The 13,033-nt window shown below is 46.8% G+C and overlaps 1 protein-coding gene across 1 annotated transcript in view; it reads left to right on the forward strand.

Annotated features, from left to right (window-relative positions):
* Positions 1-13,033, forward strand: part of LOC122790151 (pre-mRNA 3'-end-processing factor FIP1-like) — a gene marked incomplete in the record, with an annotated part of 1,284,544 nt that overhangs the window by 670,691 nt on the left and 600,820 nt on the right.

Raw genomic sequence — 13,033 nt, forward strand, 5'->3', positions numbered from 1 at the left:
CAGATTCCTTACCCTAAATATGCTAAACATTGAATGAAGATTGACAACATCAGATAAATTCTTGTCTACTGGAACTCTATTCCAATCCTCGGAACCAGCTCGGCATACAGCTCGTGCCAGCCAAAAAACTCTCGAGGTAGGACTCTACCCACAATGTCCCTGTCTTCATTACCGCAGATCTCATTTGCTGATCTGATTGCGTGTCAGCCGATACTCTCCCGCCAAGTTAAAAATATATTGATCTTTCTTTAAAAACTTTGTCCTTTCTAAACCTATAATTATTTTATTTCTCGTATATATTTTTTGAGTGTTTGTGCTTCTCTACCCCTAATACCTTGCGGTATCCTCATTGCCATTGTTGATGGCTTCCCCTCTCCCTCTTTTACCTTTTAAGGTATCTCTATTTTACCATTGTTGGTATTTCTTTTCTGTCTTAACAGTTTTAGTATTTCTCTCTACCATCGTTGGTAGAATTTTCATTTGTCTGTCTGTGATCCTTTGTCCATTAGCTACTCATTTTCTTCTGTCAAAATGTCAGAAAAGCAAAAGGCCATTTCAGGTTTTAAGCAGTGCCAAGACTGTGGGCGAAAGATGCCTAATTCAGATGGGCATCTTTCATGCATTTATTGTTTGGGTGCACCCCGTTTGGATCTAGACTGTTGGATCTACCAGGCCTTCAGTACCAGGGCCTTGGTAGAAAAACACAACAAATTGATTTTAAAAGGGATGTTGAAATCTTCTTTCGAGGAAGTTTTGTCCAAGTCAGATCCAACCCACTCCAGTAAATCTGATCAAATCAAAAATAGAAGTCATTCGGTGCTGAGTTCCCCTGTGGCACCAGAGACTTAAGAAACCCAAATATTCGGTTCCAGCAGTCTCTTTGGAACCGAGGACTAAGGTTCCAAAATTAACGGAATGAGAATCTTCGGTACCGGCTACTGTTGTCATGGCACCAAGAGTTTTGGTGCTGATGTCAACACTGGCTTCTTTAGTTTCCCAGTCGGTACCACCCTCACCATCTGCACTGCAGCAGACTCTACCAACCCCCTTCAGTGCTGAAGTCTGAACCATTACATGTTCCTAGGACAAGGTATTCGCATTCCATAGACCCCTTTGTGGGTCAACTACCCAGTCCTTTTTTTTGGAAAGGCCAGAATCTCCCTCTGGGATGTCTGTTCGATCTTCCAGGAGTCTTTCCAAGGTAGATATTGTGAGGTTGGTGGATCAGCTTTTGGCGGCCAGGAGTCTTCCTGCCCCTTCTGATACCTCTCTCCCCTCCCCTATGGAGTTGTTTTTTCCCCCCTTAGGACTCCAGATATTCCTCCTCTGACCTCCTCAGGAGGCTTGGAGCCCACCACTTAGATTTCCCCAGTTCCAGCTGTCCTGGTGCTCAAGGGCAGTCCCTCTTTGGCTCCAGGGACTGCTCTGACATCTTCAGTTGCCTCAGAACCGGTAGATTCTCAGGGCTGTAGCTCTGCTGCCCGAGGGTTTTGAATTGGTTCTGGTTTTATATTCGAAGACGTCCTTAGCCCTGGCAGTTGTGGGCTCTTCCCTGGCTTCTGCTTCGGATGGCAGTCCTTTGGAGCAGGGTGTGACCTCGATTCCAAGGTTGCTTTTTTTCGTTCTGGGCTCTCATCCCCCTTGGGTGGGGGGCTGCTTTCCAAGTCATGGAGAGTGCATTAGCCTTTGGTGGGCTCCAAGCTGGCCTCTTCTGTATCGGATTGTCATATGTCTGTACCTTCTGGTCCAAAGCTGCCACCAACTTTCATGTCGGGACAGTGAGCACCGAAGCTGCAAGTTACCCTGTACAGGGCCCCTCTTCTTAGGAGTCTTCCTCATTGATTTCCACTGAGGAACCACCCCAAAAGAAGATGTGCAAGAGGAGGCACTTACATTCCTGGAAGACTCTGTCACAGAAGACACTGAGTTTGATGAGGGGGAGGGGTTCCCCCTGTTCACCCCCTGAAGATGTCTCCTTTGGAGAAATCCTGGAGACCCTAAAACAGAGGGGGTGATTGGAAGCCCAAAGACTCGTCCTATGAGGAATCTGTGTACTTGCAAGCATTTGGTGCTCACCCATCTACTTCCTCGGTGATCTCTCCTGCTGATGACCTCGTTAAATTGATCGCACAGTGGATGTGGAAGGCCCCTGATTCCATAGAGTTGTTTCCCCAGAGACGAGTTAGCCCCGTAGATCACCAATATTTGGCAAAAGGCTTAGCAGTAGACCCCGTGGTGGTGGCAGCCATCAAGAAGGAACTCACCGATGAGAGTCCCACTGTCCACCCACCTAGCCAAGAGTCTAGGACGGTGGACAGATTTGGAAAGTGAGTCTTTGCTTCGTCAACCTTCTCCCTAAGGTCCTTGGAATTTCATGACACACTTTACTTGACTGCAGAGTTATTTGGTTAACTCATTACATCCGAGTGACACCTCCTGGTGCATCTGCAGTTACCTCCCACTGACACGTCTGGGTGTCAAATATTGCTTGTTCATGTTTGTGTCAATTCCAAAACCATGCTATGTACAAGGTTTTAAAAGATTTCATCTTAAAGCTTACACAATGACAAACTCAACAGCCTTAATATTTCACATCTGCCTAGTGCAAGTAAAGAGATATTAACGGCTGTTTTTATATTAATTTATATAGATATAATTTTCACATTTTTCTAAATATCTCAACAACCAAGTAACACAAACTGAACCTTAGCCTCATATGAAAGCTAGGTTTTGTCCTAACCTTAAGGACTTCATCAGAACAATGATATATTTGCCTGAACATTCCTTTAAATACCCACCCAATTAACCAATGTAAAACTTAAACTTAAAACCTTAAAGCAACATGACTAATTTAAGTAACTAATACATACAACTACAAGTATACATAAAACATAAAAATTAAATATTTTTGTGAAACTCATCCATTTAAAATGCATTGATGTGCTGGTATAATAACTTATACTATTTTCTACTTAATATAGGTTTTAATTTTAATATAGGAGCAATGCTAACACAATCATTTATGCCAGGAAAATTTTGGGTATCTAACCTTAGTTGCTATTTCAGCTCACAGTATCTTTCCCTGGCTGTCTTTTTTGATCTGCTAAATAACACAAAATGTAAAATTATACCCTGAAAATACACCATTATGTCTAGCAAGGGCATTAGTCGATCTAAGATGTCTATTAATCCCATATATGCTCATTCACTCGCTCCCTGAAATGCCTGGAAGTTTTTCCTACATAATGCACAGGACATGCTTCACATTTACCTAAATAAACCCTTCTGAGTATGGCAATTGTAATGACCCTGAATAGGAATAAAACAGTCATGAACCGTAATTTGTTGCCCTGTTTCCATAATATATTTACAAGTACTACATCTCCCACACTTAAAATTACCTAATTTTTACTAGTGCTTGCAGCCTTACCATGTAACCCCCCCCTCTCAAGGATCTCTTTAAAGGATCTGTCTTTCCGGGACACAAATTTAGGAGCAACCCCCATCTTTTCATCCACATTCTTATCCAACTTTAGAATACCCCAATTTTTCCGAATCATCTTTATAAACCATTCAGCATCCTGATTAAAGGTAATGACAAAAAATATTCCTTCACTTTTCTTCTCCATACCACTTTTATCTACATTAATTCCTAATCTCCCCACAACACTTTTAGGCACTCCCATCAAAATGGCCTTGTGCGTACCATTTTCCATTTTACAGATAATTTCATCCCTAACATCCGTGCCCAAGGTCTCGGGGTACCCCTTCTTTTAAACATCATCATAAATTCTAGTTCACTAATAAACTCCTAGTCATTATGTACCATTCAGGCAGCCCTCACCATTTGACCCTTGACAATGGATCTTTTTTGATGGTGGGGATGCCAGCTACTATAGTCCAAATAAGAATTGAAAAAAATGGCTTTTCTGTAAATCCCAGATCTCAAACACCCCAGCTCTTTGTCCATCTCCAAATTAACATCCAAGTTATGTATTCATAAGTAAATTTAAGGAACCCAACAGTACTGTTAATACACTCCAAAAATGCCTTAAGTTGTTAAACATTTCCTTCCCACACAATAAATGTCATCCAAAAAACATGTTTATTGCTTAATGTACTTTTTGAAGGCACTTGGGAACACATACTCCTGCTCCCAGAAGGACATTATATAATTGGCATAAATGGGGGCACAAGCGGTCCCCATAGCCACTCCAGTTACCTGTTTGTGAAAATGTCCTTCAAAGTAAAAAAAAATTATTAAACAATACTGCTTCCATTAGAGTAACAAATACATTAACCTGATCTTGGTCGTATAAACCAGTCTTATTCAATTGACATTCCAACCAGGTTAAACCCACCTCATGGGGAATGACTGAAAATAAATTGCATACATCAACCGTAAGCAATATAATTTCTGTAACCGTAATCATTTTTAATTTCTCCAAAAATTCCATGAGTCCTTGGTAATGTATGCAAAAGTGGCCAACCCTTTTTGTAAGTGGTGATCTAAATACTGACTTATAAAACAAGTTTTACTCTGCTTGCCATCCACTATAGGCCTGAATCAGGGAGCAAGTGAATGAGCATATATTGGATATTAGACATCTTAGATTGACTAATGCCCTTGCTAGACATATTGGTGCATTTTCAGGGCATAATTTTAAATTGTGTTATTCAGTAGATCAAAAAAGTCAGCCATAGAAGTAATGCAACTAGACACAATCTCCATCATATGAGTTCAAAGAGATATAGACTTTTGTGGACTTTTTTTTTTTTTTCTCTTCTTCTTCTCTGGATTTTTTATTAATTATTATTGTACTGTTTCTCCTTTGGGTCACTTGTAAATATTGTAAATAATGTTTTTGTTCCTTTTACTATTATTGAATTGTAATCTAATTTTACTGTTTTTTTTATTTCTTCTCAAAAAAACAAAATAAAAATTTGTTGAGTAAAAAAAAAAAAGTCAGCCAGGGAAAGATACTGGATGTGCATCTAGACATTTGTGAGCTGAAATGGCAACTAAGGTTAGATGCCCAAAATGTTCCTGGCATAAATGATTGTGTTAGCATTGCTCCTATATTAAAATTAAAACATTTGTTGGGTAGAAAATAGTATAAGTTATTATACCAGCACATCAGTGCATTTTAAATGGATGAGTTTCACAAAAATGTTTGTTTTATATATACTTGTAGTTGTATGTATTAGTTACTTAAATTAGTCATGTTGCTTGTAAGGTTTTAAGTTTAAGTTTTACATTGGTTAATTGGGTGGGTATTTAAAGGAATGTTCAGGCAAGTATCGTTGTTCTGATGAAGTCCTTAAGGCTGGGACAAAACCTAGGATCTGAAGGTAGGGAGTTCATTTGTCAGCAACCTGTGGGTCTTGGATCCGAGCCGGCAACTTGTTTCAAGCTAATGGATCCGAGCTCCTAGCTCCTCCCCTCACCCATAATCCCCTGCTAACCCTCCATGACCCCAGATCTAGTTTGCCGCGCTTGTGGATAGCTGGATTCCTGTGAGCTCGACTAGTAATTGGCAGTTAAGTTTATATTTTCTGTCAACTTTCTTCTTTTTTCACAAAAATATAAAGTGTGTAAGTGTTGGGTTCCCTGTAGAGTAAAAATATTTTTCTTTTAAGTAGTTTTTTCCCTCCCTTCGCTGGTCATTAGAGAGTGTGTGTTGTGTTTTGGGGCGTGTGTGTGTGTGTAACATTACTTTTTCTTCAAGTATGGCTGAAGCCCCAAAAGCCATTTTTTCTAAATGTACCGAGTGTGGCCATAAGCTCTCCCTGGCTGATGGCCACACTCGGTGCGTTCGGTGCCTTGGGGTTGAACACCTCACCTCAGGCTGTACCATTTGTGCAGCGTTCAACCCCAGGGCACTGAAAGAGCGGAGGTCGAAGCTGGTCTTGGCGGGACTTTTACCCCCGGACTCAGGTCCGGCCTCCGCTGCTCCCGTGGCTCCACCACAGGCTGTGGTTGCTGCCATTCCTGCCCCCCTTCCTCCGGCCGGGACTCAAACTCCTGCTAAAGCGCCGGAGAACAGGGAGGCCAGGAGGGAGAAACGGAGGGAGTAGCACCACAAGTGGCGGGCCGAGACCTCCGCTTCGGCCCCGCCAGCTAAGCGGGCTTCTCCCTCCACTGCTTCTAGGTCTCCTCCTCCTCGGCTCCGATCCCCTTATTTCTCCCCAGGGCCCGAGGAGGAGGCCCGATCTCCATCGAGGTCATCGAGGTGGCATTCCAGGCCTGCCTCGGTGACCTCTTCGAGATCGACTTTCAGTATGTCAGATGCAGACTTGGACCGGATGATGCAAAGGTTCATCCAGGCCCAGCTGCAGATGGGAGTGCTCTTGCCTCCCCCCCCCCTTCGGGGGGGAGCTCGACACCTTTTTTCCATCCTATTGCTCCTTCTCCGACCCGCTATCCGGGTTCGGAGCGTTCGGAGCCGAGCAGCATTGGAGCCGGGGGTGGGTCGGCGCCGACAGTACTTGGTACTTCGGATCCGACCCTGCCCTCAAGCCTGTCGGATCCGACCTCTCGGAGCCGTGGCCCGAGCTTCGGATCCAAGGGATTCAGTGTGCCTTCGGCTCCGTCCAGGTCGGAGCGCACTGGTCCTTCGGATCCAATGGCCTCGGCACCGGTTCTGATCCCTTCATCGGATCCGAGTGGGAGCCTACTCTCGGAGCCCAGAGAGAGTGGTTCCCCCTCGGCTTTCGATGTTGTGGAAAGGGCTCTGTTGAGATCATCCGGACCCCCGGTCCTTGTCTCAGCTCCTCCCTGCACCCCCTCTCTGCTGGGCCAGGCTTCCATCACCCGGCCAAAGGGACAGCCTGCTTCAATGTCCCAGATGGTTCCATTGGAACAGGATGTTGCTGGCGAGGCCTCCTCGGACAACCCCCCCCCCCGAGGAAGTGCCCCGCAAGTATAAGTGCAAGAGGAGGCACGTGGACTCCCCTGAGTGCTTAACTGAGGACACGGACTTGGAGGAAGGGGAAGGCTCCCCAAGATCACCCCCTGAGGATGTCTCCTTTGGAGACATCATGGAGATGCTGAGGATCAGAGGTGGGTGGTCTGCCCCCAAGTCTTCCTCCGACGAGTCCGTGTTTCTGGAGGCATTCGATGCAGGCCCGTCTACCTCTTGGGTGTCCCCTCTGGCCGACCCCTTGGTGGACCTCATTACCACCAGGGCGTGGAAGGATCCGGACACCGTGGAGCCAATACCAAAATGCCTGGACAGAATGCTAAGCCCCCCCTCAGACCGGTCGCACTGGAGCAAGGGCCCCCCCGTAGATGCCATGTTGACGGCGACAGCCATGAAGAGGGAACTAGCTCAGGAGAGCCCCTCAGTCCATCCACCGAGCAAGGAGTCCCGCTCGATGGACTGCTTAGGGAAGCGAGTTTTTAGTTCAGCGACCTTCTCGGTAAGGTCTCTGAACTATATGGCACATGTCATCAGGATGCAGCAGGATCTTATCAAAGAATACGCTGCCTCCCCCCCTGAGTCCATGTCGGCGGAGGACAAGCAATTGTACTCCACCCGAATGGCCACTCTGAGATCAAGTTCAAATACCTCTATGCGACTATTGTCCCACGCCACCGAGGGAGCTGCTAGGGCTAGCGGAGCAGGCCTAGTCATGAGACGTCTGGCCTGGCTCCATCATTGTGACTTTGCGGAGCCTTTTAAAGCGTCTTTTGCGAACGCCCCTTTCGATGGTTCTGCCCTCTTTGGCAAAACGGTTCGCGAGACACTTGTCCGGAGTGAGAAAGACAGGAAGACGTCTGCCGTCGGAGTCAGCTTCTCTGCTCCCCTGCGGTCCTTTTCGAAGAACCAAAAGAGTCAGAAGAAGATGTGGTTCCGGAAATCGCAACATTCCCAACCCGCTCCGGACAACCAGTCCTTCCGTGGCAGAGGAGGACAGGGAGGACGCCGCCCCAGGGGCAGCGGGGCTCAGAGAAACTTTGGGTCCAGAGAACCTTTCTCTGAACGGCCCACGCAGCAGCCCTGAAGGGTTGCCCGGCTGCTCCACCCTGGAGGCAGTCGGGAGGTGCTTCTCGGAGCACCTAGCGGCATGGGAGTCCATCACGACAGACCGCTGGGTGCTTCGCATTATATCCAGAGGGTACAAAATACCATTACTCCATGTCCCCAAATTCAAGAACCTCCCCGATGTACCACCCGATCAGAGGGAGGCCGCAGCCGCAGAAATTCAGCAGCTGCTAAGAAAAAGAGCCATCCAGCCCGTCCCCCAAGACCAGCTCGGATTAGGGTTCTACTCCAGGTTCTTTTTGGTGCCAAAAAAGACGGGGGACTTGAGACCGATTCTAGACCTTTCCCGCTTGAACCTGTCGGTAACCAAGGAAAAATTCCGAATGGTCACTCTTCAATCTATTCTCCCCCTTCTAAGGGAGAACGATTGGATGTGCTCTATAGACCTCAAGGATGCGTACTACTACATTCTAATGGACAGATGATCCAGGAGGTTCCTCCGCTTCCGGCTGGGAGCCAGTCACTACCAGTTCAGGGTCCTTCCCTTTGGCCTCACCACAGCCCCCAGGGTGCCAAGGTATTAGCAGTGATTGCGGCCCACCTGAGACTCCAGGGAATACAGGTCTTTCCGTACCTGGACGACTGGCTCCTGACCGCCCCAACAAGGCATCTACTTTGCTGAGCCAGAGATTTTTTTTCTCCGCCTAGCCCCACAGTTAGGCATCACCATCAATGCCAACAAATCCCTTCTGGCCCCGACACAAGTCATAGAATTCATAGGAGCCAGAATAGACACCAGAGAGCTACGAGCCTTTCTAACATCCGAGAGAATTCGGAATTTGCAAATCCATGTGCGGGCTATCCTCCAATCAGAGACCCCACCAGCGGAATTGGTCCTGAGGGCACTGGGCTCCATGGCGGCAGCGATTATGCTCCTTCCATGCGCCTATCTGAACATGCGGGTACGGCAATGGACCCTTCTAGTGCAATGGTCCTTTCTGTCCCTTCCTCTTCACCACCCCATTGCTATCAGCAAGGCTTGCAGGAGGTCTCTATTATGGTGGCTCCATGCTTCGGACCTCCATACGGGTCGTCCCTTCTGCACCTCTCCCCCTATCGCCACGGTGACCACGGACGCCTCCCGCCTCGGGTGGGGGGGGGGGGCATTATTCAGGCAGGACGGTCCAAGGCACGTGGAACGACACAGAGACCTCCCTGCATATCAACGTTCTGGAGATGAGAGCGGTGCTGTACGCGTTGCAAGCACTTCAGAATCTCATCCCCATAGGAACGATTGCAATTCAGTTTGACAACATGTCCGTTGTCTGGTACATCAACAAACAGGGGGGAACCAGGTCTTACCCTCTATGCCACGAAGCCATGAGAGTGTGGGAATGGGCGATCTCCACCAACCACTTTCTGATTGCAACGCACATTCCGGGGCGGACCAACATCCTAGCGGACAAACTCAGTTGCACCCTTCTTACCTCGTACGAGTGGTCTCTCAATCCACTAGTAGCGAAGCAGATATTCACAATATGGGGGCAACCCTGCTGCGATCTTTTTGTGTCTCCCTCAAACAAAATGCGGCAATTTCTTCGCTCTGATTCCCCCTCCAGGGAAACTCCAAGAGACGCTCTGGTGCATGCTTGGCCACCCGGTCTACTTTATGCCTATCCTCCTCTACCCCTGATGCTGCAACTCTTACAGAAAGCCTCGCAGTTGGGGAGCAGGATGATCCTCATTGCCCCATTCTGGCCTCGGCAAATTTGGTTCCCTTACCTGTGGTCTCACCTAGTGAATCCTCCTTGGATTCTGGATCCCAGTCCGGATCTAATCTTCCATCCGTCTTACTTACCGACCCCAAATCTGGACAATCTGAAACTGACAGCTTGGTTGCTCCAGTTCCACTCCTAGTTAGGACTCCCGGTATCTCTTCACCAGTCAAAGCCATCCTTGTGGCAGCGCATAAGCCCTCCACCAGGAAAGTGTACCGCAGTAAATGGAAACGTTTCTCCATCTGGGCGGAGCATCATGATCTAGATCCCTTTACGGCTCCTCTTCCATTCATATTAGACTTCCTAACCGAACTTTTTCAGGAAGGCGCTAGTTGTTCAACCGTCAAAGTGCAATTGGCAGCCATCTTACATTACCATGTGGGACATGATACAGGGCCTTTGATGTCGGCCAAGTTGTGTAAAACCTTTCTCAAGGGCACCTTCTTGCTTAGACCCCCTATAAAAGAAGCCGTACCACCGTGGGATCTTTCACTAGTTCTTCAAGCCTTGACTGCTCCACCTTTTGAACCCGCTGCTTCAGTAGATCTCAAATTCTTGTCCTGGAAAACAGCATTTCTTGTAGCCATCACTTCTGCAAAAAGAGTTTCGGAGCTTCAAGCTCTTTCTGTGAAGCCTCCTTGTTTGATCTTTCACCCGGACAGTGTGTACCTCAGGATTAATCCCTCTTTTCTTCCCAAAATAGCATCAGAAACCAATATAAATCAATCCATGAATTTACCGGTTTTCTTCCCTAACTTATCAGAATAAAGGAGAGTACAAGCTGCACTCATTAGATGTTCATAGGCAGCTACGCTTTTATACTCATAGAACAGTTGGTCATAGAGAATCCGACCAGCTGTTCATTTCCTTTGCCAAATTTAATTTGGGGAAAGCAATATCAAAAGTATCTCTATCACGCTGGATTTCTCAATGCATCTTATTGGCGTACCAAGCCTCTGGGAGACCCGCACCTGAAGGAGTTTGCGCACATTCCACTCGTTCCATCTCTACTGCTGCGGCCTTCAAGTCTAGAGTGCCATTGGATGATATTTGTTCGGCAGCCACTTGGGCTTCATCTCATACCTTTATTAACCACTACAAACTGGACGTGATTTCTAGAGGGAGAGCATCCTTTGGCTCTGCGGTGCTTCGCAATATCCTTCCATGATGGCCACCCAAGGTTCAGGTAGCTGGGGACTCTGTCCCACAGGTTGCTGACAAATGAACTCCCTACTTCAGATTAAGAAGTTATGTACTCACCATAACGTTCCATCTGAGTAGGTAGCTTCATTTGTCTGCAACCATCCCCCCCTCCTTCCCCCTGGCCTTTTTCGGATCTATCTTAGTTGGATACCCATTTTGGGTATATTTTGAGGGGCAAACTCGATCTGAGGTCATGGAGGGTTAGCAGGGCATTATGGGTGAGGGGAGGAGCTAGGAGCTCGGATCCATTAGCTTGAAACAAGTTGCCGGCTCGGATCCGATATCGGATCCAAGACCCACAGGTTGCAGACAAATGAAGCTACCTACTCAGATGGAACGTTATGGTGAGTACATAACTTCTTATTTAACAATTCCACTTGTATTCTACGTGATGTTCTTCGTGTTTCACTGTTGCAGTCATTACATTTGGGTAATCCTGCTGGCAGGTTGCCCTCAGTCGGCCTGAATTCCAAAGTCTTGGGTCCTGCGTCAGCCGCTGTCGCCCCTTCCCTGACGTCAGGTCATCAGGGGTATAAAAGAAGCAGCCGACACCATTTTCTTCAGTCTTTCTTGTCGCGTGGTGCCTGAAGCAGAAGCAGTTCGCAAGTGCCGTTCGGCCGACTCCTGATATTTTCGTGTTCGATTTTCAGACCCGAAGTCTTCAATAAAGCTAAGTACCCCGTTGGGGAAACTTTTTTCCTGCTCCAGACCGAGGTCAGAAAAAGTTAATTGTTGTATTTCTTGTGGAAAACAAATACCTCATAAGGATTTTCATTCTTACTGTATTCCTTGCCTAGGCCATGATCACAACGTTTCTGGTTGTCGGTTTTGTGCTAGATTTAACCAACGCACTATTAAGCGTCGGTATGATTTTGCTTTAAACTATTTTGGATGCCGGTTTAATTATCCAGAAATGTCATCTGATAGCCATCCGACTACCGGAGTTCACAAAAAATGCAAAGAAAAGGAGAGAGGTAAACAGAGGTCCAAAACCGACAAAGCTTCTCCTATGCCAGTCGCCGGTTCTCAGTGAGGTGCTTTCGCAGCCCCTGACGCCCGCTATTTTAGAGTCGCAGGTCACTACCGACTCCCACATGGAGTCGGCTATGCCGCTGAAAACTCAAGGTATTGGAGCCTCGGACACTATTCCTTCAGATGGGTCCGGAGCCGCTGAGCAGGCACCGGCTTCTGAGTGTGTATTCAGACCTAAACACCTTTACATTAACCTGACTTCAGCTTCAAAGGCAAAGACTAAAGCACCTTCTAAAGTAAAGAAACAAACTCAATAGCCACGTGGACAGGCCTCTATGCCCAAAAAACAGATGCTCAAAATGGCCGAAGACTTGATTACCTTGATCAGGGGTTCCCATCCCCCTCCTGATAAGAGGCCTAGGCAAGAGACTGACTATGAATCTTCAGATCAGGTTTCTATTTCTTCTGATTCCTCTTCTGATCAGAAATAATCTCTTCCCCCCTATGAGGATTCTGATGCTAAAGAATCTATTCTTTCAGCTTCTCCTCCAGAGGACTATTCTTTTGGGGAAACCTTGCATACCATGAGGGAGCATTTCCACTGGGCGAGCCAAGATTTTTCAGAATCTAAAAAAAGGCTCAGGGATTTCCTTTTACTATCTCATCACAGGCCTCTAGCCATTCCACCTCTGTTAGACATTGTAGATGATGTGTTTTTGGAGTCTAGTCTGACCCCTGACTCCTTACCTCCAGCTGCTGTTAAGCCGGACAGATATTACAGGGTTCCTGACTCTCATAAATTCCTTTTTAAAAACCCTGCTGTTGACCCAGAAACTATTTCACAGGGTCCCAAAGGAGTTAAGGCTTCTGCTGCAAAACCCCCTACCCCCTCTGACAGGGATTCTAGGGCACTGGATAGATGGGGAAAAAAAGTTTACACATCTGCTACCTTGGCTATTAAGGCCTTAAACTGTCAGTTTCATATGCTCAAATATCAGCAACATGTCATGGCATTGCTTAAACAGAAAATGTTGTTAAACTCTGAATGTGCAGAAAACAAGGAAATGTAGATTTATTGCATGCAGCTGAACA

This window comes from Protopterus annectens, chromosome 15.part0, assembly GCF_019279795.1.
Source record: "Protopterus annectens isolate FY-2018-M chromosome 15.part0, PAN1.0, whole genome shotgun sequence".
Lineage (NCBI taxonomy): Eukaryota > Metazoa > Chordata > Ceratodontiformes > Protopteridae > Protopterus > Protopterus annectens.